Source organism: Schistocerca americana, chromosome X (genome assembly GCF_021461395.2).
Source record: "Schistocerca americana isolate TAMUIC-IGC-003095 chromosome X, iqSchAmer2.1, whole genome shotgun sequence".
NCBI lineage: Eukaryota > Metazoa > Arthropoda > Insecta > Orthoptera > Acrididae > Schistocerca > Schistocerca americana.
The window spans coordinates 631,229,870-631,257,356 of record NC_060130.1 but is presented as its reverse complement, the minus strand read 5'-3'; positions in this window follow the sequence as shown (position 1 = coordinate 631,257,356).

Genomic DNA, 27,487 nt, shown 5'->3' with positions numbered 1-27,487 from the left:
AGTTCCATGAGTATGCGTCCCGTCTTACGCACGGTGAAGCAGCTCAGACAGGCCACTCAAAATCTATTTAGATCAAGTGATTATATCGAAGAGAAGTTTTCGTTAAGCTATAATGGACATTGTGGTTAATGCTCTGACGTATGCAACTAATTTGTAACGTTCATGGCATGTATCGAAGCTTAAGATCAATTCTCTGAGCAGTTAGTATGACAATTATAAAAATAAATACAAAAAGATATCTGATTTATGTGTCTCATTCCAGGGGGTAAACAGTTTTTGATGTTGCTGAACAACAATCATACAATAATTTATTAATGATCACACCGCCATTTGACTATATTGTTGTTCATTTTATTACGACCCTGGTTTAGGCTTTTTATGCCATTTTCAAGTGGTTGAGTTTATGTCATTAAGATATATTGCAGGATATCAAGCTCAAAATTGACCATAAATTAAGAAAAATAATCGCTTTCCACGAAATACCAGATGCAAAATCATAATCTTGTAAAAAGATCAATAAATAGCCATGGGAGCACGTCATATTTATTAAATATGCATAATAGTGGGAGCACGTCATATTCAATAAATATTAATACATATAAATAAAATAATTATTTAAAAAATAAAATATATAAAATAAATATTAATAAATATGACGTGCTCCCACTATTATTTATTGATCTTTTTACAAGATGATGATTTTACATCTGACATTTCGTGGGGAGCAATATTTTTCTTAATTTATGGCCTGTCTTGAGCTTTATGACGTGCAACATATGTTAATGATACAAACTCAATCACTTGAAAATGACATAGAAGGCCGACACCTGGGTCGTAATTAAATAAACAACAATACAGTCAAATGGTAGCTTGTTCATTTAAAAATTACAGTTGATAAAGTTGGGCAAACGGGACCTCTTCTCCGGACGGCGAGATAGTTCAAAAATGGCTCTGAGCACTATGGGACTTAACTTCTGAGGTCATCAGTCCCCTAGAACTAAAAACTACTTAAACCTAACTAGCCTAAGGGACATCATACACATCCATGCCAGAGGCAGGATTCGAACCTGCGACCGTAGCGGTCGCGCGGTTCGAGACAGTAGCGCCTAGAACCACTCGGTCACCCAGGCCGGCGGCGAGGTAGTAGTTTCGGCACTGTTGTCTTGTTATTGTTTCATGAAGTTCCACATATGTCATGTCATTGAAGTCATCTTCAAAAGGTTTTCGAATTTGACAGATAAACGTACAGAGTTCCATTCAAAAAGACGGTGTCGTAATTTAGAAGTTGTGAACATTAAAAATTACTTTCGTACGTAAGATAATTGGTCGTATCGTGCGCTTTAATTCAACGAAGAACCAACAACGATAAACTCTTAGTGGTTTCGCAGGACTAAAAAATAGAGATCTTTCAGATTTATGGGATTCGATCATTCTAGAAGCAACCGAAATTCAGTTTTCAGAAGATGTCATCATGAGTGACCGTAGTTTTCGACTGAAAAATGTGTGAAACTAACTAATCTCTACGCAGCATCAGAAGCTGTCGGAGCCAGATGTGTCAACTGTACACTATACCAACAAAAATTTTATACTCAACGGCAATTCAATCTAGTTTGAAATTCGTATTGGTTTCTCAGTACTGGATGCAGAGTGGTCTAATGAAAATTATCAATGTGTAAACATCGAGAAGAATAAATATGTAAATAGTATATCTACATATATACAGGGTACCATGCATTGGACAGTGTGTGTCAGAGGTTACTCTTTATTGTACCACACGCTAAGGTTTCTCCCAGTTCCGAAGAATGACTGATTTTACGCCTCAGTGCGAGATGTTATTTTCATAATTCGATCTGCATGATTTGTACGGAATGTGTACGTAGGTGGGCGAGGGATATTTTCAGTTTATGTTCTGAAAGAGCATGTACGGCGTCTGTCTTCGAATGTCTGCCTGTTACGACTCGTTAACATTTTTGTTGCACTCTGTAGCCAGGCGAACAAATCTGTGACAGCATCCATCGACCTTCTCTGTGTATGTTCGAAGGCCCCTGATATGGGTTTCATACACACCAGCAGTATTCATTTACAGGCAGTACAAAGGTTCTGTATGCAGTCTATTCTGGAGACAGATTATACTGTCCCAGAATTTTAGCAATGAATCGTAGCATACCATCTATTTTATCTACAACTGAGCCCATTTTGTCGTTCGGCTTCATACCCTTACACATTGTTACTCCCAAATGTTTGTTTGACATGACTGTCTAGTTGTAACTCATTAATCTTGTAGTAAAAAACAATTACACTTTTATGTTTGATGAAGAGACCATCTTCATATTCCCCACATTAAAATCTGTGGCCAGTTTTTGCGTGAGGCTGTTACATAGACAAGGAAATGAAAAGTGTCACACCATAATGAACCTGTCCGATATTTACAAAAGTGTGTTGAGATGTACACCATATAACTGGTATTAAACGATTAAACTTTTATTTCATTCGGAACTGATGTCCATCATCTGCATAAGCATGAGGTGCGACCCCTTATGACACGAATACACTCTTCTGTTCGTTGTACCATTCAAGAAAACAGCCGTCGATTATCATCTTGAGGAATTTCTTGCTGTGCCTCAAACACATTCTGAGTCACCTGATTTCTGGCTGGAGGCTGAAAATACGCGTCTACCCATCGAATCCCGGACATGCTTTATAGGTGACAAATCAGGAGAGCAGATAGGCCAGTCAAGAATCCGTACATTCCTCAAGTCGTTTGTGGCTTTCGCTGCAGTGTGGGTTCTTGCATTATTCTGCCAGACTTTCGCACCCTCATTACGAAGGGTATGCCAACAGGTTTTATTGTTCTTGTCAAATACTGAGATGCATTCAGTCTCTCTTGGACAGTTAATAAATTAGTCCAGTTGTCATATCCGATTGCCCCACACTATGATTCTAGGAGTTGGAGAGGTATGGGTATTGAGAATCGCTGCTTCCTGTGGCCTTTCACCAGGTCGTCTACGGAAACGTTGGCGAAGATCTGATCACCACAAACAGAAGCGAGGATCATGGATGAACGCCACAGATTGCCACTCAGTATCACTCTGGCTCTACATAATGCACGTCTTTGTCGTCTGTAGTAGGGTGTTAGTGGTAAACGACGCTTGACAACTCGAGATTTAAGCCGAGCTTCGAGTAATGTTATCCGACGGTTCCTGGTGAGACTCTGCCTGAACCTCTGCCTCGATTTCAACTGTTGTCATCCGTCTATTCGTTAGAGCCCGTCGTACACTCCTACGATCTTCTCGTGCTGTAGTCTTTCTGGAAGGACTCGAGTCTACCCTTCTTTCCACCGCTTGTTTCAGAGTCATTGAATTACAGCCAATTGTTTGTGCGATCTGTCGGTATGATGCTCACAAGTCTTACATAAATGAATTGACATTTCTCAAAGTCCGAAAGATGGTGATAAGAAGCATGTGCAAGTTCTCTGGGCATGCTGTGTTGCGATCTCCACCTAAAAACTTCCAGTAATGTTCGACACATTGAAAAGCTACTACGAGGGCATATTGAAAAGTAATGTCTCCGAATTTTTTATGTGAAAACTCTTAAAGCTTTTTAAATAACATGAACGTTATTAACGTTCTACATCTTTAGTCTTCATGCCTAAAATTTATTTCTCAGCATAGTCACGCTGTCAACGAACACATTCCTCCCGACAAGAGGGAAGTTTGTTGACACCGTCACGAATGGTTCAAATGGCTCTGAGCACTATGGGACTCAACTTCTGAGGTCATTAGTCCCCAAGAACTTAGAACTAGTTAAACCTAACTAACCTAAGGACGTCACACCCATCCATGCCCGAGGCAGGATTCGAACCTGCGACCGTAGCGGTCTCGCGGTTCCAGACTGTAGCACCTGGAACCGCACGGCCACTTCGGCCGGCTAAAGACACCGTCACGGTAGAATGTTTTACTTCAACGGAGCCAGAACCTCCCCTCTACTTGCAGTGCTTCGTCACCATCAAAGTGAAATGCTAGAAGATGTTCTTTAAGTTTTAGAAACAGCTGAAAATCAGATGGGGACAAGTCGAAACTGTGTGGTGGATGATCCATGACAGTGAGCACAAGGCGTCGGATTATTGCAGATGTCGCAGCGCTCGTGTATGGTGTGTCATTGTCACGCTGAAGAAGGGGGTGCTCCTTGTGTGGAAGAACTCTTCGAATACGAAACTCGATAACACCACGCTGTTTCGCACGCACCGACGTAGTTAGATCACACACCATCATGTTACATGCTACAATTTGGAGCCTTCTATCGGCAGAGGGTGCAGATACGTAGATATAAAGAATAATGATGTAGGATGTTAATACCGTTTTTTTTAAAGCTTTAAGAGTCTTCAGATAAAAAATTCAGAAGAACTACTTGTCTGCTCGCCCTCGTAACACCAGTTCTCATCGTCGGAACGGCGATTTCCTTATCGAAAATACGGAAAATAAGTTTGCATAAGGATGAAATTGTAATCAAACTATACGGCAGGCATTAAAATACTAGATTATCTCTGTGGTAACGCTAGGTCAAACTGTCCATGGTGTGACACCTTACGTTTTCGTCAGTATATTACGCCGAGACTTAACTGGGTAGTACTGCAATTCTTACCGGACAGAATTAACTCACGGATAACTGAATATTTTGTGAAAAGCTTGAAGTTACAACTAGCGCTATCCTCTATATCATTGACGTAAAACATGAACAGCGATAGTCATATTACACGCTCCTGGGGTACACCAGACGCTACTTTAGTGTTTGGAGATTACACATTATACAGGACAACGTGCTGCGTCTCGTCCGTGAGAATGCTTCTGATCAGGTACAGACCCGGATAAATATATCACACGAACGTATTTTATTTAGACACCTTTGATGTGGCACTGAATCAAAAGCATTCGGAAGTCTGTAAGTTCGGTTATAATAATATTTACACTAATAAATTCTCTATATTTCGATCTAAGATGTGCAGTATATACTGTTTTTATACAGTACGCAGGCATGGACAGAGATGATGTAGCAAAACAACTGAATACCGTTAAGCAAGATATACAGGTTGATCAGAAAGAGTTTGAAAACCTTGTAAAGGTGTTGCAGGATAGCTGGTTCTGACAAATAATTGTTAAGAAAAAAATTCGATATGTTGCGCTGTTGCTCAGTTAATTACCCCTGAAGTAAGCCAATTACGCCGTTGCACCCGAAATAGAAGCGGCCCTCCAGATACAATTAGTGTCAGTTGTTCTCATAGCGTAGTTGATAGCGCACGAGATTGTTCAGCCCAAAGCCCGGGCTCGGTACTTACTACCCTCACATGTAGAATTTTTGTATCGATCTCTTGTTCAGTTTTAGGAAGTCAAACGAAGCACGTTTGGCAACACCGTCTCTGGCGGGACGCTTGAATTTGATTGGCTAACTCCAGTGCTAATTAACTCGGAAACGGCGCAAAGTATCGATGTTTTCCTTAACTATTATTTCTCAGTACAACCTAACCTGCAATAACCTTAAAAGCTTTTCAGACTGTTTCTGAGCACAATATATGTTTACATACTCTCCAAATATGAAGTACTGTGATTAGAACAGAAATTCAGCTTTAACCAGTGACCTTAATCCGAGTAATTTGTAACTTTCTAGACGGAAGGATCGCCGCAAGGTGACATGTCGACAGCCGAGTAGTGGGAGGAAGAGGGGTTGGGTTGTTTGGGGAAGGAGACCAGACAGCGAGGTCATCGGTCTCATCGGATTAGGGAAGGATGGGGAAGGAAGTCGGCCGTGCCCTTTCAAAGGAACCATCCCAGCATTTGCCCGGAGCGATTTAGGGAAATCATGGAAAACCTAAATCAGGATGGCCGGACGCGGGATTGAACCGTCGGGGGGGAAGAGGTTTTAGCGTCCGTGTGTACAGATCGTCCCGGACAACACAATCTCATGAAAAAAATGACTTTATGAAAGACGTTCATGCCCATCTTGTCAGCATCAGACGCTGCATACAGTCAGAAGGGGCCCTACTGAGTGACAAAGATTGCCGACGAGATACACAGAGCAGTTCAGTCAACTTCTTTATACATTTATGTTTGCATGTATACTCTTTAAATCAGTGTACGGTGCGAGACGAACTTCGTGCTAATACTGGCGAATAAATGTATTTCATCGCAGTACTGATTGAGAATAAAATTTCGGTATGCCTCTGTACGCGCCGTCATTCTGTTACCTTAATCTCAGAGGCACTTCGCGAAACGTACTGCTGATTCCGAACTGATTCCGAAACGGATGTCTTTATTCCCATTACCTGCCATCTTATTTATCCAACAGCGGGCGTATTAATTCCAATTAGTTACCATCTTATTTTTCCATAGCTGCGTGTGGAGTCCCAAAAACAATAAACAATGCCATAACATTTTCCTTCCCATTTTACACAGACTTAGGACTGTCTACACGCAGTAGGTAGTATTTAAAAAATGTTCAAATGTGTGAGAAATTTTATGGGGCTTAACTGCTAAGGTCATCAGTCCCTAAGCTTACACGCTACTTAACCTAAATTATCCTAAGGACAAACACACACACCCATGCCCGAGGGAGGACTCGAATCTCCGCCGGGACCAGCCGCAGAGTCCATGACTGCAGCGTCCTAGACCGCTCGGCTAATCCCGCGTGGCAGGTAGTATTAAAGATGTTTGGCTTTTTGATATTCTCATAATGTACATACAGAGCAAGCAAAGTTGCAGTTTTCAAGCATAAGCAATGAAATTATGTAGGTGGGAAAAACTTGTAGCAGATGTTTTGAAGATATTCATACCGCATAATGGTTGAATTAGACAGTGTTTTCATTTCCAGAATTAGATTTTCACTCTGCAGCGGAGTGTGCGCTGATATGCAACTTCCTGGCAGATTAAAACTGTGAGCCGGACCGAGACTCGAACTCGGGACCTTTAATTTGTTCTTTTGTGTAGTTTTGTTTGTCACGTATTTTTTTGGGAGTAGTTTCCTTCTCGCTTCTCATTTAACGTAAGTTTAATGTCTCTTACAGATGAAATATGTTGGGATGGAAGAGTGAAATTGAGCTTTCAGTTTAGAGTGGAATGCCTCTCAGAAGTCAGTAGTCTATTCAGTACTAAAGTCGGCTGACTTTTTTTTGAGTCATCAGTCTTCTGTCTGTTTCGATGCAGCCAGCCACGAAGTCCTCATCTGTGACAAACATTTCATCTCAGAGTAGCACTTGCGATCGACGTCCTTAAATACACTCTAACACAAAAAAATCGACACACCACAAAGGCATTATTCGAATAGGACGGAAGTCTGTAGATGTGATGTGCATATACAGACAAGCTAATAATTACATTTCAAGAACAATTCCGTTATTTATTCAAGAGAGAGAGCTTCAGAAACCGAGGAAGTCAATAACGCGTTGGTCCATCTCTGGACAGCAAGCAGTTATTCAGCTTGGCCCTGATTAACAGAGGGGTTGGATGTGCTCCTGAGGGATATCATGCCAAATTCCGTCCAATTGGTGCGGTACATCGTCAAAATACCGAGCAGGTTTGAGGCCCTGCCCGTAATGTCCAAAAAAATGGCTCAAATGGCTCTGAGCACTATGGGACTTAACATCTTAGGTCATCAGTCCCCTAGAACTTAGAACTACTTAAACGTAACTAACCTAAGCACAACCCACACATCCACGCCCGAGACAGGATTCTAACTTGCGACCGTAGCAGTTACGCGGTTCCGGACTGAAGCGCCTAGAACCGCACGGCCACCGCGGCCGGCCCGTAATGTCCCAAATGTTCTCCATTGGGGAGAGATCCAGCGACCTCGCTGGCCGAGATAGTGGCAAACGCAAGGAAAAGCAGTGGAAACTCTCGCCATGTGCGGGTGTGCATTATCTTGCTGAACTGTAGGCCCAGAATGGCTTGCAATGAAGGATAACAAAACGGGGCGTAGAATGCCGTCGGTATACCGTTGTGTTCGGAGGGTGGCGCCGATGACAACCAAAGGGGCCCTGATATGAAAAGAAATGTTACCTCAGACCATCACTCATGGTTGTAGGGCCGTATGGCGAGCGACAGTCAGGTTGGTATACCAATGCTGCCACGAGCGTCTCCAGACACGTCTTCGCTGGAGTGCGGCTGGTCCCGGCGGAGGGTCGAGTCCTCCCTCGGGTATCGGTGTGTGTGTTTGTCCTTAGGATAATTTAGGTTAAGCAGTGTGCGGTTCTGACGCTGCAGTCCGGAACCGCGGGACTGCTACGGTCGCAGGTTCGAATCCTGCCTCGGGCATGGGTGTGTGTGATGTCCTTAGGTTAGTTAGGTTTAAGTAGTTCTAAGTTCTAGGGGACTTACGACCTAAGATGTTGAGTCCCATAGTGCTCAGAGCCATTTGAACCATTTTTAGGTTAAGCAGTCTGTAAGCTTAGGGACTGATGACCTTAGCAGTTAAGACCTATAAGATTTCACACACGTCCGAACATTTTTTTCTTCGCTGGTCATCGGGGCTCAGTTCCAAGCAAGACCCATCACTTAAGACAATTCTACTCCAGTCAATGAGATTTCAGATCAAAGATGTGTGCGGAGACGTCCCTAGACAGCGGTGGGATACCAACCTGACTGGCGCCCGGCATACGGCCCGACAACCAGGAGTGATGGTCTGGGGTGCCATTTCTTTTCATAACAAGACCCCTTTGTTTGTCATACGTGTCACACTTACCGCACAACGCTATGTCGACGATATTCTATGGCCAGTTTAATTGGCCGTTATGGCAAGACACACTGGTCTTACATTTCAGGAAGGTAATGCCCGCTCGCACATGGCGAGAGATTCTACTGCTTATCTTCATGCTTGTCAAACCCTACCTTGGCCAGAAAGGTCGCTGGATGTCTTCCCAATTGAAAAGTTTTGGAGCATTATGGCTAGGACCCTCCAACTCGGGATTCTGACGCTCTAACGCGTCAATTGGACAGTATTTAGCACAATATCCCCGAGTAGGACGCCCAACAACCGTATCAATCAACGCCAAGCTGAATAACCGCTTCCATTAGGGCCAGAGGTGGACCAGCGCGTTATTGACTTACTCTATTTGTGAAGCCCTTTCCAATGAACAAATAATGCAACTTTTCTGAAATTCTAATCATTTGTTTGACTGTGCATGTACATCACATGTGCCGATTTCCTCCAATTCGGATAATTGCTTCGTGGTGCGTCATATTTTTTGCATTTGCTGAATGTATTAGCTGAGTGTAACCAAATGTCTGTCTTTCCTTAGAGTTCTTACCTTCTACAGCTATCTCTAGCTCCACGGAGGTTATTCCCTGATGTCCTATCATCCTGTCCCTTCTTCTTCTAAGCGTTTTCCACTTATTCCTTTCCTCGACGATTCTGCGAAGAACTTCTTACCTTATCAATTCACTTAATTTTAAACATTCTTCTATAGCATCACATCTACAATGCATTCATTCTCTTCTGTTCCGATTTTCCCACAGTCCATGTTTCACGACCATACATTGGTGTGTTCCATACGTACATTCTCAGAAATTTCTTCCTGAAATTAAGGCCTACGTTTCATACCAGCAGATCCTTCGTGGCCAGAAATGTCCTCTTTGCCAGTGGTAGTCTGCTTTTTATGTCCTCTTGGCTCTGTCCATCCTGAACTATTTAGCTGCCTAGTTAACAGAATTCCATAGCTTCGTCTACTTCGGGCCCCCAATTCTGATGTTAAGTTTCTCGCTGTTCTCATTTCTGCTACTAATTACTTTCCTCTTTCTTCGATTTACTCTCAATCCTTATTCTGCATTCATTAGACTGTTCATTCCATTCATTAGATCCAGTAATTCTTCTTCACTTTCACTGTGGACAACAGTGTCATCCACGAATCTTATCATTGATAGCCTTTCACCTTGAATTTTAATTCCACTCTTGAACGTTTGTTTTACTTCCGTTATTGCTTCTTCGATATATAGATTGAACAGTAGAGGCGAAAGACTGCATCCCTGTCTTACAGCCGGCAGCTGTGGCCGAGCGGTTCTAGGCTCATCAGTCTGGAACCGCGCGACCGCTACGGTAGCAGGTTCGAATCCTGCCTCGGGCATGGATGTGTGTGATGTCCTTAGGTTAGTTAGGTTTAAGTAGTTCTAAGTTATAGGGGACTGATGACCTCAGATGTTAAGTCCCATAGTGTTCATAGCCACTTGAACAATACTACGCCGTCAATAAACGGCCACTGCGTAGTGCACTAGGCGCGTGCGTACAGCAGCAGTATGCTATACCATCTTCGTTCCCAACAGTTAGATGTTCCAAGTTATTTTAAAGTACTGTAATTGAGGCCCTCGGGAAACTTAAACCAGAATGTTTGGAAGAAAGGCGACGTTCTACTCACTAAACAGTGTCGGATAGATTAAGAGAGCCGGTAATCGAGGTGGACCATACGACAAATATTCTGTCACCATCGTACATTTCGTTTCTTCGGCATTACGCTCTTCTGCGGTCGAATAGTGAACGACTTGATTCCCTCTTTCAATAATTTCGCCGAACAGTAACATACGTCTCGATTCTGCTAACTTTCAGCTGGCGGCGCTTCGCTACGCAATTCCAGTGCCGCAGACAGGTCGGTCAGGCTCGTAAGTAGTCACTGCACCTTGTGTTGGCGATAGAGGTTGAAGAAACTGTTGGTGATAGACGGTTATAAATTCTGTTTCCGTAAGTGTATCGTCGATGGCGTTGATATCTCCACTCTATCCTCCAGTGAGTTCCCGTTTGAGGCCACTGAAGTCGCAAATGACGGTGATTTGAGGTCGGTGGAATACACGCTGCTGGGCGTTTGGCTCGGAGCTCTCCTTGATGTAACCGATATGTAACAGTTCCTTGTGTCACTGTGGTCCCAACTTGATCAAATTGATGCTGTAGATGGCGTACGACGCGCCAGAACCATACACCGAATACGATGGTCTTTTGTCTCGGTAGTGCTACGTGGCCGCCCGGAGCCCGGCCTCCACGCGACCATACATTCTCGTGACCACCGTTGCAGCAATCATGTACAGCCGCTACATTCCTGCCACAATATTGGAGAAGGAATATCCGGCTTCTTATAGCCCTATTACACGACCTCATTCAAACTCAGTGAGGTGTTGATAATGGCGTCTTTTTCGCCTTAAAGGCATTCTTGACTAAACATCAGCTCACCACTCCCAACCTCAAGGTAACTAACGCTCACGAGCATTACAACGCGTATTTAAAGCAAACCTGATTTACAAAAATGGTTCAAATGGCTCTGAGTACTATGGGACTTAACGTCTGAGGTCATCAGTCCCCTAGAACTTAGAACTACTTAAACCTAACTGACCTAAGGACATCACACACATCCATGCCCGAGGCAGGATTCGAACCTGCGACCGTAGCGGTCGAGCGGTTCCAGACTGTAGCGCCTAGAACTGCTCGTCCACGTCGGCCGGCACTTGATTTGCAGTCTCATAGTGACGCTACTAATGCTCCTCTTTTTCAAACGGCACGAAAATTGAATAGACTTCATCTTACAGATGTAGAAACCCGCCTACCAACTTTCGTTTATGTCGCACAACTCCTTGATGTTGTGATTTTTTTTTCCATCCGTGTACTTTTAAATGCGCCTGTTAATTTCTCAACATCGCGTCTCTGCATTCGCCCCATTCTGCTATCGCACTTACTTGATAATAAAGTTAATTACTGGCACAGTACTGTAGAATTGGTCGCATTATCGTTTTACATGGGATTTCCAATATAAGCACCACAATTTTCTAGCACAACCAGTCCAGAAAATGTAAGTTTTGCATTCGACTTCCCCTCCACACGTTTTACATGTTTGGCTCATTTCGTATCTTTTAACATTCGCTCAAAATCTTTACAAGTTGTGACATGCTCCAAATGTTCAGCACTATTTCTCTTAGTTACAGACACTATCTTGAACTTACTCGCATTAATGAAAGATATCATTTGTTACACCAAGTGGGGAATTTTGTCCAAATCCTTCTTCATTTCCTTACGATCGCGATCGTCCAACGACGGTTCTTTCTCATGCAGACAACGGAGAGAGACAGAGAGAGAGAGAGAGAGAGAGAGAGAGAGAGAGAGACATAGTGAGAGAGAGGGGGAGGGGAGGAGACGGAAAGAGGGAGGGAGGGAGCGAGAGAGAGAGAGAGAGAGAGAGAGAGAGAGAGAGAGAGAGAGAGAGAGGCAGGGGAGAAATTCGACGACCAGCTACTATGAACGTGCGATGTTTGTATTAATTCTAGAATGTTCGATGTTCGTATAAATAGCTGCACACTTTTTCTGGGGAGTCAGTTCTGTTCTTGCTGTACGTTGGCGTCGGTAATAGACGTCCATTCATTTGTTAGTGTTGTACTTTGTTGAGACCTTTCCTTCGGATGTGAATGTGATTGTAATTTAAATTAGACATTGTTTGGTGGAGATGTTGGCTTCTTCAAAACATCTGTAGCACCGTGGCTATAATTAGGCAACGTAAGAGCCATTGCTTACATGTACAGGAACCGGAATACAAGCAGGATGTCGTTCCTAATGTCTGTATGTTCAGGAGACTAATGGTTTCCCAAACAGCTGTAAGTGAGCAACACATCAGGCAGCATCAGTATTATCCGGAGACGCTGATCAATACCTGACGAAATGGCTGAAAGGATTCACACGTGAGTTGATGTGGCATATTTGACAAAAGTATACCCTTACTCGGGGGGTACAGCCCAGCAATAGTTCGAGAACAACGATGAGAAGCTCAATTACTGGGAAAAATTCGAGGCCGCATCCAAGAAAACGTTTGGTGACAATCAACAGCAAGTCCACTTTACAGAAGAACAACCGAAGAACAGGGCCCAGCGTCGTGGAGAAACGACACTCTCATAAATGCAGAAAGTTTTGGTTCTTTGTAACACTGTGGTTTCGAATATGACAGAAGCTGACAAAATCCCACATTTGATGAAACGAGGAGCAGAAGACATGCACTAAGCTATTCTGGTAAAGGACGTCACAACGGTAGAGCAATTTATCAAGTGGAGGCAGAGAATCAAGGAAATGCAACAGAAAAGAAATAGACGAAGAAGGTGTGACCAACTGCAGAGTAGGATCCCAATGGCAATTGTGAAAGACCGCCTTTCTCATATGCCACATAGTAAGGGAAGAGTTATAGCAATGCGGTATTTTCAGCTCACCAGCTGGAGGGTTACACACCAAGTACGCCATTACGCATCCGAGTGTAATCAGAAAAGTTCAACCACCTTAAATTAGGAAGAACTCCTGCATGGGATAGTTTCACCCTATACTGTATTGCATGTCAAGCGCATGTAAAAAAAATAAAAAAAAAAATGATGAAGGACGGAATTACCACTACTGTACCATTTGGTACATGTGTGGTTCACTTTGCTTCGCAAGTACTGCGAGACTTTGTTTCAATTTATGGGATGCATTGCCCGGTGGATATACATGTCCCTTCAGTGTGGCAATGTTTTAAGTGTCTCAGATTTAATCATGTAAGAAGCCAGTGCCGCTTTGCCATAAGATGCGTCAAATGTGGTGGGAATCATGCGAGAGACGACTGCCCGTCCATTGTGTGTACATTGCAACCAGATGCACGAGGAGTGCCCAGCGTAAGCGCCAGAGGTACATTAAGGAAGTCACTAGCAGGCAAGGCTTCACTTTCATGCTAGCTGAGACGGCTATCTCACACAGCCGTATGCCGAAGCAGTGCAGTCTCCTCCATCCCTGCGTGATGAACGAGTTTTCCCAGTTCTGGCGTCTCAGCCGCACAGATATACAGTCACAAAGCAACGACACCAGGCCGCCCGCCCGGCGCCCACACCGCCATTGACGCCACCTACACCTCTGCACAAGAACACCCTGCCTCTGGGACCGATCCAAGGCAATCCGTACCTACCGCAACACCACTCCTCCACGTCGCTGAAAAACTCTTCTAACAGAAGATCCACTCCGAAGATGGAAACAGGCAGACTGTCCGTTCTAGGGCCACTCGCATTGCAAGACAATCTTTTTAATCTTATCATGCAGGTCATTCACGAAATCCAAACGGCACCACAAGGACCAGGAAATTCCACAACGATACACCAGATGTTACTGAAAACTCTGAGTCAGCAAAATGACGATTAAAATTCTACGGTGGAACGTCAGGTCGGTCACTTCCAACAGAAACCCTGCAAAGAAAATTACTTTCACAAGACGTGAACATCGCTGCTATGTCAGAAACTTGGTTTAAGCTACATTCATTGTTCTCGCTCACAGGCTTCCACATTTTTCGGGAAAACGGTTGCGAAGGAAAAGGCGGAGTTGCACTGTTCGTTCGACTCTTAGTTCCTTCTTCTGCTAAATACGTCACACACATAAAAGGCTTTCGGGCTGTAGCGGTGCGCACTTACTTCAAGAATTTAGACCTCTCCGTAGTGGCACTATACTGCCTTCCAAGAACCAAAATCGAAACTGATGACTTGGTTAATCAGATCGACTCCCATTCCTGTTAGGTGAAGACTTCAATGCGCACCATACGACCTGGGGTTGCGAGATGAACGATAGATATGGAGCAGCTGTTTTGTACATCATAGATGAATTCCAGTTATTTATTCTGAACAGCGGTTGCCCACCTCTCATCCCGGCGTGTTGAAGACGCTCGTCTGTAATACACGTCATCCTGTGTTCATCAAATATCTCCCAGGAATTGAAATGAGTGGTGTGCCCCTACCCGCTGGGGTCTGACCATTTTCATGTTCAAATGATTACGATAAATAAGAGTGAGACAGGTCTATACATGCCGTCATCAAAATGGAACATGCGCAAAGCAAACTGGGAGGCTTATAAAACATACATGAAGGAGCATCTTCAAGCAGGTTTTTTACAGAATCCGCTGACGAACGTTACAGTTTGTTCATTTCCCTAATAAATGAGGCGGTCGTATTTTCCAAATGCCAAGTAAAATCGATCCTGAGGCCGAGACGTCTTTCATTTTCATTGTGAAATCAGGACTGCTCAAGAAAAGTTGCTAAACGAAAGCTAACTTACCGTATCTATAAAAGAGAACGCGCCCGGGGGAAAGAGGTGGCCGCCGCTACCAAACTGTTTATCAAGCAACGAAGAAAAAAGGTCTAGAAAGCAGTTTTATGAGACATTCGCCAGAGAAACTCCTTTCTAGTCGGTTTGGTCCACCATATGCGAATTTCGAAACAGTTACTCGCTGAGTAAAGGTTTACATGGCTGGCTGGATGTCTTCGCACAAATCGTCGCACCCCATCGGTCATCCCCGAATCACTGCTTAACCTCGAAAGCTGCTTATCCTTCGCCCTGGGATCGGCGCAGTCCTTACTGATTCCATTTCAATTCTCAGAACTGCGGAACGTCTTAAAAGGCACCAGCAGTGCTGCTTCAGGATATGGCGACATCTACTACAAAGTGCTAGCCAATAAGCTTGACGAAGGGTTACACATATTCTTTAACATATACAATCATTTATGGAACTAGGCAACTTTCCGGTCGATTGGGGTGCTCACGTAATTGTTCCCATACTCAAGCCCGGCAAAGACGCAAATCTGGGCAGTTCATACCGTCCCATCGCTCTTTCTTCTTGCGTTTTTGAAACATAAGAAAGGATTATGGAGCACAGTTTGGAATGGTGGTTTGAGAGGAACTCAATTTTCCCCCTCTCTCAGTACGGGTTTCAAAAAGGGAGGGGCACCACAGACAGCCTAAGTCTCTTAGCTACTGACATCGAACGTACTTATGCTTCTAATCGTTACCTGACGGCACTATTTTTCCATGTTACCGGTGTGTGACAGTGTGGACGTGAACGTCCTGATACGGAAGCTCCAGTCAATGGGGTGTGCCAGACCTCATTACCCGCAACCTTTACTGTCTCCTACGGCAACGTGTAATCTACGAGGTGCATTCAAATTCTAAGGCCTCCGATTTTTTTTCTAATTAACTACTCACCCGAAATCGATGAAACTGGCGTTACTTCTCGACGTAATCGCCCTGCAGACGTACACATTTTTCACAACGCTGACGCCATGATTCCATGGCAGCGGCGAAGACTTCTTTAGGAGTCTGTTTTGACCACTGGAAAACCGCTGAGGCAATAGCAGCACGGCTGGTGAATGTGCGGCCACAGAGAGTGTCTTTCACTGTTGGAAAAAGCCAAAAGTCATTAGGAGCCAGGTAAGGTGAATAGAGAGCATGAGGAATCACTTCAAAGTTGTTATCACGAAGAAACTGTTGCGTAACGTTAGCTCGATGTGCGAGTGCGTTGTCTTGGTGAAACAGCACACACGCAGCCCTTCCCAGACGTTTTTGTTGCAGTGCAGGAAGGAATTTGTTCTTCAAAACATTTTCGTAGGATGCACCTGTTACCGTAGTGCCCTTTGGAATGCAATGGGTAAGGATTACGCCCTCGCTGTCCCAGAACATGGACACCATCAATTTTTCAGCACTGGCAGTTACTCGAAATTTTTTTGGTGGCGGTGAATCTGTGTGCTTCCATTGAGCTGACTGGGCTTTGTTTCTGGATTGAAATATGGCATCCACGTCTCATCCATTATCACAACCGACGAAAAGAAAGTCCCATTCATGCTGTCATTGCGCGTCAACATTGCTTGGCAACATGCCACACGGGCAGCCATGTGGTCATCCGTCAGCATTCGTGGCACCCACCTGGATGACACTTTTCGCGTTTTTAGGTCGTCATGCAGGATTGTGTGACATAATCCACAGAAATGCCAACTCTGGAGGCGATCAGTTCAACAGTCATTCGGCGATCCCCCAAAACAATTCTCTCCACTTTCTCGATCATGTCGTCAGACCGGCTTGTGCGAGCCCGAGGTTGTTTCGGTTTGTTGTCACACGATGTTCTGCCTTCATTAAACTGTTGCACCCATGAACACACTTTCGACACATCCATAACTCCATCATCACATTTCCCCTTCAACTGTCGATAAATTTCAATTGGTTTCACACCACGAAAATTCAGAAAACGAATGATTGCACGCTGTTCAAGTAAGGAAAACGTCGCCATTTTAAGTATTTAAAACAGTTCTCATTCTCGCCGCTGGCGGTAAAATTCCATCTGCCGTACGGTGCTGCCGTCTCTGGGACGTATTGACAATGAACGCGGCCTCATTTTAAAACAATGCGCATGTTTCTATCTCTTTCCAGTCCGGAGAAAAAAAAATCGGAGGCCTTAGAACTTGAATGCACCTCGTATGTCACACAAAAGGACAGTAACTTGCATGCACCGCGTCTGTTCTACAGTAGACTGCCGCAAGGCTCCATATCAAGTCCTATTGTGTATGCAGTGTACTCGTTAAACCTTAGCACAATTTTTGGTCCTTCAGTAAAAGACCTAATGAACGCCAATGACATCTGCATGTACACGTTTTATCTCAGCTTGAGGATGACGCTAAGATGGATGGATCAAGCAGCGTACATACTGTATTCGTGGACGTGCAGAACTGGACGCAATCTGGCCGATTCCAAATCTTAGACCAGAGCTTAATAACTGGCCGGTTTTGAGCGCGAGTACTCGCGTCTGCTCAGGCACGTGCTCGCGAGCAGGTACAAGGTCGTGGAGTAGGGAGGGAGGGGAGGGAGGGGAAATGCGCGCACACGTATGAATAGGACCGCAGCGTGCCTATTGAATTCGCGCCGACTGTATAACGTTAAAAGTACTACGATCAGCTCTAACAGTCACTTCGCTGGTTAAGAATCATGTCAAGTCGCTGTTGTGCAACCCCAACCATGCTGTCGCAGTTCAACCCCCATTGGGAGGAATTGTATCTGTTTACAGAAAAAGATGGTGTTGCAAAATGTTTAGTATGTCACAAAACGCTGAATTCTTTTAGGAAATTTGATTTGCAGCGAGATTATATGTCATACCATGCGAAAGACTATGGAAGTGGAAAATGTGATGGACCAGATCGTGCACAGGAAGTTATTAAACTTAAAAGGAAGCTATCCGAAGAAGATCTGGATGATGAAGAAAAATCAACTGAGGCAGCTCTCAGAGTGAGCTACAAAATTGCTTTGTTTTTAGCAAAATCCCTGCGCCCCTTCACTGATGGCGATTTAATAAAAGATGTTTGGTAGTTGGAGCGGAACATTTGTGTCCATCTCAAGTTGAACAGTTCCAGATTGTGCCATTATATGACATGACCATTATGCATCGCATACAGGACATGGGAGACGACGTCCAGAGCCAGCTTGCAAATATCCTTGAAGATTTTATGGCGTATTCTCTAGCTCTGGACGGAAGTGTTGATATCACTGGAACAGCGCAGCTTTCCATATTTATCAGAGGTGTTAATAGAGATCTTCGGGTGAGGAAGGAACTCCTCGATGTAGTAGCCATGAATACACAACAACCGGAGGTGATATTTTAAGTAGTGTTGAAGAAAGTGTCGAAAATATAGGATTGTCGTGGAATTCTTTAGTTTCAGTTTCTACAGAGGGTGCACCAGCGATGACGGGGAAAAAATTAGGTTTCGTTGCGCTGTTGAAGGCGAAAATGCAAAAACTGACCATGCCGAATGAAACAAGGGGTGTTCACTGTGTGATCCACCAGGAAAACTTATGTGCAAAGAGTATCACTCCAAAAAATGTGATGAGTGTTGTTTTTCGTACAACCAATTATATAGTTAAGCATGGGCTACAACACAGACAGTTTAAAGGCTTTCTTGAGGATGTAGAAAGCCAGTATGGTAGCCTGCCTTATTACAGCGAGTGTTGTTGTTCGTACAACCAATTATATAAGGAAGCATGGGCTACAACACAGACAATTTAAAAGCTTTCTTGAGGATGTAGAAAGCCAGTATCGTAGCCTGCCTTATTACAGTTAGGTCTGCAGGCTTAGTCGTGGCGAATTATTAAATTAGATGAGATAAATATGTTCATGGAAATAAATAACATGTGTGTTCCTGAATTGAAAGAGCCTTCATGGAAATGTGATCTCGCGTTCTTAGCAGATTTAACTAGCCATCTGAATGCTTTGAACATTTCACTACAAGGTAAAGATCTGCTAATTACTCATTTCATAGATCGAATACGAGCTTTTAAAATGAAATTGACACTTTGGGTGAGTCAGCTGGAAACAAGAAATCTAGCTCATTTTCCTAAATTATCATCCATGCAAGATGTTCACAAAGACTGTGAACGTTATTCAAATAGCTTAGTTGCCCTTAAGGAAGAATTTGATCAACGCTTTCAAGATCTGACAGCACTAGACAGTGATTCTGATCTGTTCTCCTCTCCATATTCAGCGAGTATTGAAGAGATTCGTCCTGAGCTTCAACTAGAAGTTATTGACCTGCAGTGTGACAGAGAATACAGAGACAAATTTCAGAACAGCAATAACATTTTGGAATTTCACAGACACTTCCCTCAGGATAGATTTCCTCATTTGCACAAACTGGCGGCTACGATAATATCAATGTTCGGTTCGATGTATGTTTGTGAATAAATGTTCTCTGCAATGAAATGTAACAAGACGCGCCTGAGAAACGCATTGTCTGATCGAAATTTAAACTGCACGCTGCGCCTACGATGCGCAAGAACAATTACTCCGAACATAGACGCAATTGTAAAGGGCAAAAAGTACAAGATAACAGAGAATCCCACACTTCAGTGACACCTTTTATTGTGTAACAGTTCACAAATTAATACGAATGTAGAGGCATACACTAAGCTAATAAAATTATGTGGCACGTGTACATTCTCCTTTATTTGTTTCATTAGTCACAGTAATAATTCGTGAGTGATATCCCTGCAGGTGGCCGCGGATTTACATTGACTGGCGGCAGCTGTTGTGTGCCCGACGTGACTCTCCCCACTCTCCGCTCTGGTCCGGTAGTGGGGGTAGCGTGCTCGCACTGCTCCGTGCTCGCGCCTTGCTGCTCACAGCTTGCTCCGCGAGCACGTATGTTGTGAAGCCCTGTCTTAGACGGTTGTCTTTACATGGCAGAGGTAGATGTCAACAATGCTCCAGATACGATTAGCACCTTTTATTATTCCAGTAAGGAGCTTAGTCAAATGGCTTGGACACTTTGTGGACAGGAGACTGACGTGGGAAAACGACGTGCAATATTTGATTTCCAAGGTCGGTCGACCACGTAGTGTCCTTTGATCGGTATCTCGCGAATGGTGGGGAGACGATATTCCATTTCTACTCGCTCTTTGCCATGGTATGATTCGGTCTATAATGGGTTGTGGGTGCACGTTATATGGCAATGCTTTGACATCTATACTAAGCAAGACATATATTCTTCAGTGCCATGCCATTTGCATCTGTCTTGGGACAATGAATTCTACACTTGTGAATGCACTTTTGATGGAAGCAACGGAGTTGCCTCTTCAATTCCGGATGTCTATCTCGCCTCAGAAATTCATCCTTAGCAGAGCAGCACAAACGGTTCGCCCTCTTCTCCAAAATCGTAACTGATTCGTTGAGGACAATGGGTACATCGACAGGATTCGAAGGAGGAAGGTAACCCTCCTAGTTCAATGTTTCAGGCAGCAAAGATATGTAACACCCCTCGTTCTAAAAGACTCTTTGCTTCCTGCATTTAGTTTGGAATATGAAGTACTAAACTACCAGCCCACAATCTTCTATCAGCCCAAAGGGTTAGGTTGAACTTCTACTACTTTACTGGCGTTTCCCATCTGATTGCGTCAATGTTGCCCTTATCGGTCAAAATATTCACTGACGGCTCCAAAACTTCCGCGGAGATCCACTGTCTTGACCTATATTTAAGCTACCGACGGAAGTCAGCATCTTCACTGCCGAAGACCTTGAAATTAAAAAATCGCTCCAATATGCAGCAAATCAGTTCGAAAACATTCTTATTGTTACGAATTCGAGGAGAGCACTGGAAAGCCTGGAAAAGCAGCATTGAGGCTCTAACACTAACCGTCATGTGCTCGATGTAAGTAAGTTACTCTATCAGTGTGAAAGTTAACATAAACGAGTCCAGTTATTATGGATCAAGAGACACTCTGGTATCTCATGTAACGAGATGGCGGACCATCTGGCGAAGCAAACTGTGACTGATGGCCAACCTTACTACGCCTGCTTTCTGTATACAGATTTTGTTGCTGGCGTAAAGAAAAAGGTTCATCGAGAATGGTCGCAAACTTGGGAGATCTCAAAACATTCCAAAGGAAGACATTATGCCGCAATACAGCAGTTCACTTTCTGACAGATCATGGCCATCACCCTGTACCCTTACACCGCGTAGGCCGCAGCCAGAGTGCTACTTGTAGATGTGGGGTACATGGATCCCCAGAGCACATACTTCCTCGCTGTCACCATATAACGGAACACTGTAACACACACGAAGCACGTAAGATAGCAGTTCCAATTCGTGCACCGACACAGACAGCAACACCGAGACACACACTCGCTCAAACAGCAAACACTGTCACCAACACGTACCACGGACAACCTTACACAACATCTAAAATAATTAAACTGTATCAGAATAAACAGCGTTGTTCAACCATCCCTGTAAACCTGTTCTAGCTTAAGTATAAACAGCAGGCACATCCACCCCGGGGTCATTATACTGCTGTCGGTATGTAACATTTATAACAGAACACTTAATATACAGGGAACATAACAGGTAAAATCCAAGACAAATTATATGGGAACTGAAGGTTAATTAATAACCCCAAGAAATAACGTAGTTTACACTCACATACCATTGTGCTTTCCACAATGTACGTAATAGTTACAGTCTTTTTGTAAATACTGTTTAGAAATATTAATTCGTAAATTAAACTGTAGCGAACCGGTACTGCAAGGCTCGAAGTACTTCTGAGGCTTTTAGACCAGGCTGGCTCAGATAGAGAAACATATATCTCTCTCTCTCTCTCTCTCTCTCTCTCTCTCTCTCATACTATCCAAGTCTTTCCTATCATCTATCATCATATCTTCTTAAAATTTGAGGTCTCGCGGTTCTAGGCGCGCAGTCCGGAACCGTGCGACTGCTACGGTCGCAGGTTCGAATCCTGCCTCGGGCATGGATGTGTGTGATGTCCTTAGGTTAGTTAGGTTTAAGTAGTTCTAAGTTCTAGGGGACTAATAACCACAGCAGTTGAGTCCCATAGTGCTCAGAGCCATTTGAACCATTTTTTTTTAAAATTTGAATATTTTTTGTGTTTTCTTTTATTTCAATTTCTAGTTTTAATTTATTATTACTTCCATTGTAATTGCTGAAAACAATAATTGCTGTTTGTAATATGGAATATGTTTTTAATCTACATGAACAGTTGTGAAACGAACGACCTGTTATAAAATGTAAGGCAACAGGTCTCTGTATGAGCAATAAATCAAATCAAATCATATTATTCAGACGCCATGCCACTACAGTAGCTCGCATCTGGCTGGGTCACTGTTGTTACCCTTCACATCTTTATAGGATGAAAGTTCAGCCATCTCCATACTGCGCAGACGACCCAACTGAAATTGCAAAATGGCTCTGAGCACTATGCGACTTAACTTCTGAGGTCATTAGTCGCCTAGAACTTAGAACTAATTAAACCTAACTAACCTAAGGACATCACACACATCCATGCCCGAGGCAGGATTCGAACCTGCGACCGTAGCGGTCGCTCGACTCCAGACTGTAGCACCTAGAACCGCACGGCCACTCCGGCCGGCAACTGAAATTGCAGACCTCAATCATGTGATACTAAGATGTTGACACTGTGACAGGCAACGACGCAAGTTTCTTAAGGCCTTGATTAGAACAGGAATTCCCCAACCTACATCTGTGATGGACCTGTTTCGACAGCTGACCATAGCGGATTATGGCAGTGTTACCCAGTTTCTGCAAGAAGCGGATATCCAATTATAAGTCAGACACAAAGGTTCCAGCGTAGTAAGTTGTGATATATTGGTCGAGGTCGCTACCCAACGCGCCGTAAGCGTTCCTCGTCGACGTACATAGGTACCTGCCGCCAACCCAGAAGCCAAATTCAGAAAAACTAAGCGAAACGACTGTCTGTGGAGGTGATGCCGCCACGCATGAAAATCGTCCATGGACGACAGTCACAGAAATGTCAAGAAATCTCATTGACGTGACACTGACAGACGACCTGTCCGGGCACTATTTTATTCAGGGGCTTCTCTTTGTGTAATGTCGAATACTTATCTCCGTAGCTGAAGACGACTATCTTGTGTCATACAAAAGCGATTGTGATGAATGTCGCAAATGGGAAATACGTCCAGCTGACAGTGACATATATTGCAAGAATAACCATCAACGACGGAACGCAACCTTTCGGCTATCTCGATTTAGTGGAATGTAGTTACAATGTTATTGTCGGATGGGGCTTCTTGCAGGCATCCCAAGGAGTCATAGACTGTGGAAGATTAGAGCTTCAGATTTAAGAAGCTATTCCAAAAATGAACATGACAAATATTATTCTGAGCAGTTGTTTATCGTTGAAGGCGTTTATCAGCCATCGTCAATTAAAACGCCTTCCAACCATCATCGAGATGTTCTGTTAAACTGTGAAGTTTTCGTCGATAGCAAGAAGCTACTCATGCTTAGAAATGGAACCTACATGCCAGCTACGATCATAAGCATTATAGACGGTCAAGGAGATCCTTGGCCCACTAATTTTCACGATCAGCCATAACTCAACCCTAAAGATGTGTACGTAGGGACGACAGAACCAGCCCAGGAAGGGCAGCTTTGCGTCATTTACGAAGAATCGTTCTTCACTACCACAACAGACAAGGCAGTGGAGAGAGCTTCCACTGAACTGTTAATAGGATTTGGCCTGGCCGAGGAACAATGTCGACGAGAGACAACCGTTCTGTGTCGTTTTTAGGATACTTTCAAATCAGGGATGAAGAAAAGACTGACCAAGCGGACCATGGTAAAACACCTTGTCAATACTTGGGGATCACCCACCAATTAGCCAGCGCTCGTACAGTGTTTCGCTAGCTGAACGACGGATGTTCCGAAAAGTAGTGGTGAAGATGCTGCAAGATAAAATCATTGAACCTTCAGAGAGTCCTTGGTCCTCTCCTGTGGTCCTGGTAGAGAAGAAGACCGTCACATGGCGTTGTTGTGTTGACTAGCAACGACTGAACAGAATCACGAAATAAGGTGTCTGCTCACTGTCGCACGTTGATGACACTCTAGAGTGTCGACTGCTTGAAAGAAGCAAAGCATTTCTCAACTACGAACATGCAGACAGGCAACTGACAAATCGAGGTTGATGACGATGATCGGCAAAAGAGTGCTTTCATAACTACTGATGACCACTATGAGTTTAAAGTTAGACCTTTTGGAATGTGTAACGCTCCGGCCAGATTCGAAAATATGATGGACAACCTGCTTTGACACCTTAAATGCACGACGTGTCTTTGTTCTCTGCAAGACATTGTCCATTTTTCGAAGACATTTGAAGAACATCTAAACCGCCTGAGAACCATGCTGAAATGAGGAGCATCGTTTTAAATCGTATAAAGTACACAGACCATAATTTTACAGGAAGCGCAAAAAACGTTTCTCTTCCTAACCAAATGAAATGTGTCAAAATTCTCGACGGCAGTATCTTGGAACATAGATTATGTTCCAGAATCAGTCATGATTGAAATCATTCCCTACTGCACGAAGGCGTCATTTTAATTTTTAAATTACACTTAATACGTTTTGAACCAATTCACTTACCCAAATACGATTCGGTCCACTCATGTTTACACATAATATTATTTGCAACTTTTGTTTCACTTTTTTATTGATTTTATTGTTGTACACAACCCATCAAGTAGGAAAATAAAGTTATTAATATATTAATATTGTAGACGGTAGATCGATGTGTTACACTCTTCCACTTAGTTATTCTTCCTCGTGCAAACAATCACAGTCATCGTCGTTATGAATCGTGCTACCAGTTTCAACTTGTGTCACATCGATGTTTAGTACCGAAACATAAAACTGAAAACTATCCAACTTTCCAGTTGTCTCCCAATATTGTTTTCAACAGCTTATCGACATCCAGTTTCTCAGCGTTAGGTAATTATCTCGGTTTATCAATGGAATTTCGAATGCGCTTTCCTGCAGAATGTTTTCCAGTTCTTCGTAGTTTTGGAAATGTAACTTTCATCATATAACTGAGGCTGCGATCTTTTTCCACTTGGTTCGGTACGCTGATAACCTAATTTTTGCTTTCACCAGATGGAATACTGGCATCCTTCCACACTTGAATCTACCTTCTTTGTGATTACATGTTGCCTCAAAATTACTTAAATGTGTATCTCGTTTGAACTACCTAAAACGAAATACGACTCGTCACGTTATAACTGCAAATAGTAAAGCTCAAACAAAGTATAAAATCATGTATTTATGCAATCTTTTCCTTTATAAAATCACATCAGCGCACCGATATTACAAATTTGGCTGAAAATGATCGTAAAATACATTACGTGTTATTACAGAATGACAATTATTGAGCCATATGAAAAAAAACATAAATTAGTTACAAACTACGGAGTGCACACACTTTATTGAACATGTAAACTCACAACAGATATTGGGATTTAGGTCATGACATGTTCTATATGCCTGCCATCATTGGCGGTGGTATGGCGCACACGAATAGCGAAATTCTGCATGACCTGCTGATGTGACGGAATATCAATGCTGTCGATGACCTCCTGAATAGCTGCTTTCATCTCAGAAATGGTTTTGGTGTTACTACTGTACACCTTGTCTTTAATATAGCCCCACAAAAAGGAATCGCATGTGTTCAGATCCGGAGAATATGGCGGCCAATCGAGGCCCATGCTAGTGGCCTTTGGGTACCCCACAGTCAGAATGCGGTCCCCAGAGTGCTCCTCCAGGACATTAAACACTCTCCTGCTCTGACGGCGTCGAGCTCCGTCTCGCATGAACCACATCTTGCTGAAATCAGGGTCCCTTTGGATAACGGGGATGAAATCATCCTCCAAAACTTTAAAGTACCGTTTGGTAGTCACCGTGCGATCAAGGAATACCAGACCAATTATTACGTGGCTGGACATTGCACACCACACAGTCACCACGGGGTGAAGAGACTTCTCAATCGCGAAATGCCAAATGCGCCAATTTTGGTTATTGACGAACCCATCGCCGGCCGGGGTGGCCGAGCGGCTCTAGGCGCTACAGTCTGGAACCGCGCGACCGCTACGGTAGCAGGTTCGAATCCTGCTTCGGGCATGGATGTGTGTGATGTCCTTAGGTTAGTTAGGTTTAAGTAGTTCTATGTACTAGGGGACTGATGACCTCAGAAGTTAAGTCCCATAGTGCTCAGAGACATTTTTGAATGAACCCATTCACATGAAAGTGGGCTTCGTCGCTAAACCAAACCATGCTGAGCAAACTAATTCCCATTATACCCCGCGGCCAACCGTGCAGTTTGAAAGACCTAATGCAAACCGTTCAGAAGTTATGACGATTTTATTTCATATGGTTCAATAATTGTCAGACTGTACTTATTATCGTTTAGTTTTCGCAGTTATAATTCTAATTTACTCTCTTTCGATTGGTCTCCCAAGGGTGAACAGCCCTCCATTGTGATAGAAAGTGCACAGTCATGTAATCAACACCACACTGTGAGCTGCAAGATGAAAATGGCGGAAACAGTAGGCAAAATAATGGGCTAATAGCGGAAGCCTGGGCAACTTGCCCTGAACGTAACACGTTTCGAACTATTGGCTGCAGTCTACATAATACGATTCGATCCGATTCATGTGTTTCAACTCTAAATTCCTATGGGAAAGAATACGAAATGACCCGAACTTACTTAATAGCGTTAAAGAACATACCATAATTGTGGCGAAAACGCATCAAAATGTAATTTCCCTCGGTGGAATTTAATACGTTTTGAAACGATGCTCCTCAAATGAGTTCGGACTGCAAGTCACTGCCTGAATCTGAAAAAGTACCTCTTCGCTGCCCAAGAAATAAAAATCTTGGGGTACCTAGTGAATGATTATGGATTCCGCCCCCAACCAGAGAAGATAAGAGCAGTCATAGATTTTTCGACCCCTCAGCACATTCGTGACGTGAGAAGTGTTCTCGAAATGTTTTCGGACTACCGAAGATTCATAAAGGATTTCTGTATCAATACACGTTCGTTGCAAGAACTACTACAGACAGTCGCCAAATTTTAGTGGAACGAGGTCCGGAGAGATCTTTCCTTGTCCTTAAGGAGGAACTAACATCTTCTCTAGTCGTAACACTGTAAGACGAGAACACCGAGGTGAAACTTCACACTGCGCAAGCGGTTTTGGGATAAGGGAATTTCTAGTACAAAGTCAAAAAGGTGACTCCGGACTGCTCTCCAAATTCGAGATGAGCTGCTCTAAAAACGAGAAAGATTGCTTTGTAGTTGATCAGGTCATCAAAAATTTGCGGGCGTATTTATTTGGCAAACATTTCACCGTTGT